Consider the following 6,670-nt stretch of genomic DNA (forward strand, 5'->3'; position numbering starts at 1 on the left):
GATGGTTCTTTAGGTCACACATAATTGGGCTCCAAAACGAGAAACATAACCCAGAGCCCCACCCCTGGATAGATGTCTAACCACTGAGATGTCAGAATTTGTGGGATACATTTTCATCAGCCTCTCCTGAAGAGCAGCTTCACATTATATCAAATATCTCAGATATCACATTATGTCAGATATATCATAAATCTACTCTGCCCTGGTGAGACCACACCTGGAATACTGGGTGCAGTTTAGGGCGCTCCAGTTCAAGAGAGACCTGCTGGAGAGAATCCAATGGAGAGCCACAAGGATGATTAGGGGACTTTAGAGCATCTACCCTATGAAGAGAGAATGAGAGCCCCCAGGCTGTTTAGTCTTGAGAAGACTGAGAGGGGATTTCATCAGTGTCTATTAATATCTGAGGCATAGGTATCAAGTGGAGGGGCCCAGTCTCTTTTGAGTGATGCACAGACAAGGAACAACAGCTTCAAGCTTGAACACAGAAGATTTCACCTCAACATGAGGAGAAACTTCTTTACAGTGAGGGTGACAGAGCACTGGAACAGGCTGCCCAGAGAGGTTGTGGAGTCTCCTTGGAGACTTTCAAGATCCATCTGGCTGCATTCCTGTGTGGATTATCCTAAGTGATCCTGCTTTGGCAAGGGGGTTGGACTCAATGATCTCTGGAGGTCCCTTCCAACCTCTAATGTAGCATGGTACTGTGATCTTCTGAGGCAGAGAGAGATAGGATGTTGATGTGTTGCTGATGGAAAGAAAAGGTCAAGAAAACAAATCCTCCACCAATTATATAAAGCAGAACATTGCTGAGTAGTATTAAGGTGCTTGCTGAGAGCATGCAGTGTTAACACCTGAACATGCAGAAAGAGTTATTGGCTTAGGTTCAGTGCTTGTGGAATAACCTTTCCAAATAGCCAGGAAGTTACTGTTTCATCACACTGTTAAGGAGGGTTTGTTTTTTCAGGAATAGCTCTGGTTAATTTTATGACAATGTCTTTCACACTTCACTCTAGTGATCTTTAATGCTGGCAGAGTGGCTTCAAATATAGGATGAAGGAGCAATATATCAAGGAGTGTGTCCAACTCTTAGTCTTGGGAATGATGTCACAGAGTCTTGGAGATAACAGAGCACACAAGGTAACATTTTTCCTGATCTTATTTGAAAAACTTGCCTTCTGCAAGTTTGTAAGGAACTCTTCTCATCTTCATGATGATGCAGTGGTTCTGAGGTGGCCTTCTCACAAGCAGGTCCTTTGCTCCATATACTTCGAGTGTGATCCCATGGGTTTGATATTGTGCCCAAGAAGGTATGAGATCATACCCTGATCTCATACCATCTGTTTAACAGATGGATTTGTATGGTGAGGCTAACAGTTAAAAACCTGGCTCCACTTAGGTCAGTGGTATCAAGATTTTACCCATGATTGAAGAGGAAGGAGGGGGGAAAAAAACCCCAAACTGTCCAAAGATAGGTTTCCTAAGTCACTGCTGGGAAAGCTTCTAGGCTTCAGAGCCTCACTTATTTACTGTTCTGTCATTTACTGTTCTGATAGTTATTTCTGCTTTGCCCTTGGGCAGAGTATTTGATCTTTCAAGCTGTGTGTTGGTGCAGACTGCTAAGATAGGTAACTGTTGAAAGTCACAGAAAATAGAGCTCTTCATTTCTTCTGAAACTGTGAATCTTATAAACTTAGCTGGTATTGATCAGAATCCTGCCTCTACAGCTCTGTTCTGTAGTGCACAAATATCAATCACTTTTATGGCTAAGTTTAGATGTTCTATTTGCTGCACCAGGCCAAATGGTTGGGTGGTTTTCGTGTCAGCTGAATTTGCCTGTTTTCATTTCTGCTCTTGAAACTCCCAACAACACATCAATCATCCTTGGATTTCTTTAACCCACAGAATACAATTGTTCTACCCTCACTGAAATGTTAGAAGTAGTTTGTGGACTGGAACATGGCTGGGTGGGGCACGGTTCAGTTCCCAGTCTAAAATCTGGCAATGGCTTCTAAAATACAGTCCTGGGGAGATTAAATCCAGCTGGTGCACAGGTGTACAGAGGCAGCAAGTGAGTTTGCCCACTCATGAGCTTCTGCCTCTGTGTGTCATTAAACCAAGATATTTTTGGTTCTCAAAGATATACTTCTTTCTTTTTTTGGGGGTGGGGGGGGTGATTAGGCAAGTCAAATGATCCTCATTAAAGCCACAGACAGCAGAATAGTTTCATTGAAATTCATGCCTGTAATTGCAGAAGGACAAATCCGAGAATCCTAATGCTCCAGTTCCTCCCCATCCTGCCCATTCAGACGTTCTTGTCATTGGGACAGAAGCCTAGGAAAACTTAATTGTTTGTCCGATTTGACACTTTAACATCCAGGCTGCACCAAAATAGTTTCAGTGAAGTTACACATCAGAGATTTTTGCCATTGACTTTGAAAGGGCCATGAGATCACACTAGGAAACAGCTAGGGAGTCATAGAATCATAGAATGGTCTGGGTTAGGAGGGTCCTCCAAAGGTCATCTAGTTCAACCCTCTCTGCAGTAAGCAGGGGCATCCTCAACTAGATCAGGTGGCCCAGAGCCCTCTTGAGCCTCACTTTGAATGTCTGCAGGAATGGGGCTAAATGAGAAGAAAAGGTATTTTGATAAAGTAGGATGGCATATTTGTCTGAGTGATTTTATGTGCAGATCCAGACATGGAGCATTCTGCTGGGTAAAGAATGTATATAGTAAATAGAATCACTTCATTGCATGGAAATGTTGACTGCAGGGTATAACTGACCCTCGTTTCCTGCACTTGTGGCTGGAGTGCTTTCATTAAGTATTGTCATAGAATCATAAAATTATTTGGAAGAGACCTCCAAAGGTCATCTGGTCCAACCCCCCTGCAGTCTGCAGGGGCATTCTCCACTAGATCAGGCTACCCAGAGCCCTGTCAAGCCTGACTGCGAGTATCTTCAGGGATGGGGCCTCATCTACCTCCCTGAGCAACCTATTCCACTGTTTCAGCACCCTCAGCGTGCAGAACTTGTTCCTAACATCCAATCTAAATCTCCTCTTCTCTAATTTCAAACTGTTGCCCTTTGTCCTATGAATACAGACCTTTGTAAACAGTCCCTCTGCAGCTTTCTTGTAGGTCCCTTTCAGGTACTTCAGAATGCAAAATTCTGGCTTCAGTTAACCCATGCCATGTGTGTTGACAGTTCCTTTGGTTTCATACAGCTAGTTTGTATTATGTGGGAACAGCATGTGCAGATATCATGGGGGTTTTTGTTCACCGCTCAGAGAGAAAACATCCAACTATGTATCTGTTGAAAATAGGTAAAACAGTCTGCACTCTCAGCAAAGAGATGAATGAATTAATGGAAACAGTGAAACAAAAAAATGAATGGAAGTTAAACCCCACACATTATTCTCTTTTAAAATGGGAGCACAAGAAAGTGGAGCATGGCAAACAAGTAAAATGCTGTTAGGACTAAAGGATCTTAAAAGTCTCTTCACAGCAAGAGTAAAGGTTCTACATGGTTTAAATTCCATGTTTGCTGATCATAGAATCATATAATTCTTAGGGTTGGAAGGGACCTCATGGATCATCTAGTTCCAACCCACCTGCCATAGGCAGGGAAACCTCACACTAGATCAGGTTGCTCAGAGCGACATCCAGCCTGCCCTTAAAAACCTCCAGGGCTGAAGCTTCTACCACCTCCAAGGGCAATCTGTTCCAGTGTCTCACCATCCTCATGGGGAAGAACTTCTTCCTAACATCCAATCTGAATCCACTCATTTCTAGTTTTGTTCTATTCCCCCTAGTCCTATCACTACCTGATGTTAAAGATGTTAAAGAGCACAGGGCCCAGCACTGATCCTTGGGTCACACCACTGGTGACTGGCCGCCAGCTGGATGTGACACCATTCACCACCACTCTCTGGGCTCAGCCATCCAGCCAGTTCCTAACCCATTGCAGTGTGCTCCCGTCCAAACCATGGGCTGACAGCTTGGCCAGGAGTTTGCTATGGGGGACAGTGTCAAAGGCCTTGCTGAGGTCCAGGTAGACTACATCCACAGGCCTCCCCACATCCACCAGGTGGGTCACCTGATCATAGGAGATCAGGTTGGTCAGGCAGGACCTGCCCTTCCTAAATCCATGCTGGCTAGGCCTGATCCCTTGGCCATCCTGTAAGTGCTGTGTGATTGCACTCAAGATGACCTGTTCCATGATCTTGCCTGGCACTGAGGTCAGGCTGACAGGCCTATAATTCCCTGGCTCATCCAACTGGCCCTTCTTGTGGATGGGCACCACTTTGGCCAGCTTCCAGTCTTCTGGGACCTCGCCAGTGAGCCAGGACTGCTGGAAAATGATGGATAGTGGCTTGGCCAGCTCATCTGCCAGCTCACTCAGCACCCTAGGATGGATCCCATCTGGTCCCATGGACTTGTGGGGATCCAAGCTGCTAAGGAGAGTTCCAACCAGCTCCTCATGGAACACAGGGAAACTGTGCAGCTCCCTGGCTCCTTCTGCCAGCTCTGCAGGCCAGCTGTCAGGAAGACATTCTGTCCTTCTAGTAAAAATTGAGGCAAAGAAGGTGTTAAGTATCTCTGCCTTTTCCTCATCCCTTGATACAACATTTCCCTCCATGTCGACCAAGGAGTGGAGGTTATCCTTTCCCTTCCTCTTGCTATTAATGTATTTATAGAAGGACTTTTTGTTGTCCTTCACAGCAGAGGCCAGTCTAAGCTCCAAATGCACTTTTGCCTCCCTAATTTTCTTTCTACAAGACCTAGCAACATCCTTAAATTTTTCATGGGTTGCCTCACCTTTCTTCCAAAGGTGATACACCATCTTTTTTTCCCTTAGCTCTATTAAAAGTTCATTGCCCATCCAGGCTGGCCGTCTGCCCTGGCGGCTCATCTTCCGGCACATTGGTGCAACTTGTTCCTGCGCCTTCAAGAGTTCTTTCTTGAGGTAGGTCCAGCTCTCCTGGACCCCTTTCTTTTTAAGGGCTGTTTCCCAAGGAACCTTCTGATTTAGTTCCTTGAGTAACCTGAAGTCTGCTCTCCAGAAGTCCAGAGTGGAGGTCTTCTTGCTACCCCTCTTAGCTTGACCAAATAATGAGAATTCAATTATCTCATGGTCACTGGTCCCTAAGCACCCTCCGACCACCACATCACCCACCAACCCTTCCCTATTGGTGAAGAGGAGGTCAAGCATAGCCTTGCCCCTGGTAGGCTCTTGCAGCACCTGGGATAAGAAGCTGTCCTCCATGCATTCTAAGAACCTCCTAGATTGCCACTTCTCTGCTATGTTAAGATCCCAGCAGATATCAGGCAAGTTGAAGTCGCCCATGAGAACAAGATCAGGTGAACTTGAGACAGCCTTAAGCTGCCTATAGAATGCTTCATCAACATCTTCCTCCTGGTTGGGTGGTCTATAACAGACTCCAATGAGGCTGTCAGCCCTGTTGGCCTTCCCTCTAATTCTCACCCACAGGCACTCAACCCAATCGTCCCTGATCTCCAGCTCAATGGCATCTAGTGCCTTCCTGATGTAAAGGGCCACCCCTCCACCCCTTCTTCCTTGCCTGTCTCTCCTGAAGAGCCTGTAGCCATCAATTGCAGCGCTCCAGTCATGTGAGTCGTCTCTGTGATGGCAACTACATCATAACTTTCCTGCTGCAGCAAGGCTTCCAGCTCCTCTTGTTTGTTGCCCATGCTTCGTGCATTAGTGTACATGCACTTCATCCAGGCTGCTGGTTTCACCTCTGGCTCTGGCTTATCACCCCCAGACCCCAGCCTGGGGGGACTGGTTTCAGCCCCTTCCCCCTTCGAAACTAGTTTAAAGCCCTATCTATGAGACCTGCCAATTTCCTCCCTAGAATCTTTTTCCCTTTGAGGGATAGGCCATTCTTGTACACTCTGATCTTACCTCTCCTCTGGGACAGATGTGCTCCATCTGTTGCCAGCTGGCCTGGTGCAGCAGAAAGTTTTTCTATATCAAAAAACCCAAAATTCTTTTGACTGCACCAGCCTCTAAGCCACTTGTTCACTTCAGCTGCTGACCTGTTCCTTATGGTATTCCCTCCTGCAACTAAGGGTATAGACGAAAAAATTATTTATGCACCTGACCCCTCAACCAGATCTCCCAGGGCCCTAAGTCGTCTTTGGGAGTTCTGGTTGCATCATCATCATTCCCTAACTGCATAACTATCAAGGGATAATAGTCAGAGGGCTGCACCATACCAGGCAGTCTTCTGGTAACATCTCCAACCATGGCTCCTGGAAGGCAACAAACCTCCCTGTGAGTAGGGTCTGGCCGACATGGGGCCCTCTGCTCCCCTCAGGAGGGAATCGCCAATAACAATTACCCTCCTCTTTTTTTTAAGGGACCAAGTCCTGATGCCAGGGAAAAGCTGTTTAACCTTAGGCTGTTTAACCTTAGGCTGTTTTGCCGCAGGGAAAACCCCAGATGGTGTGTACTCTGATATCAGAAACACCTCACCCTCAACCTCCAATGCCCCGTACTTGTTTTCCAAGGGCAGTGGAGGGGGGTGAGGGGAGGCAAGGAGTTTTAACCTTGCGTCTTTTAAGAGGAACCTGCATCCATTCCCCTCTGCTTTTTGGATAACTGGCCTCTGCTGGGGGGGCCTGCAGAGCCTGGTTACTCAGGT

Source organism: Melanerpes formicivorus, unplaced genomic scaffold (genome assembly GCF_026170545.1).
Source record: "Melanerpes formicivorus ecotype bairdi unplaced genomic scaffold, bMelFor1.0.p_v2 SCAF_3, whole genome shotgun sequence".
NCBI lineage: Eukaryota > Metazoa > Chordata > Aves > Piciformes > Picidae > Melanerpes > Melanerpes formicivorus.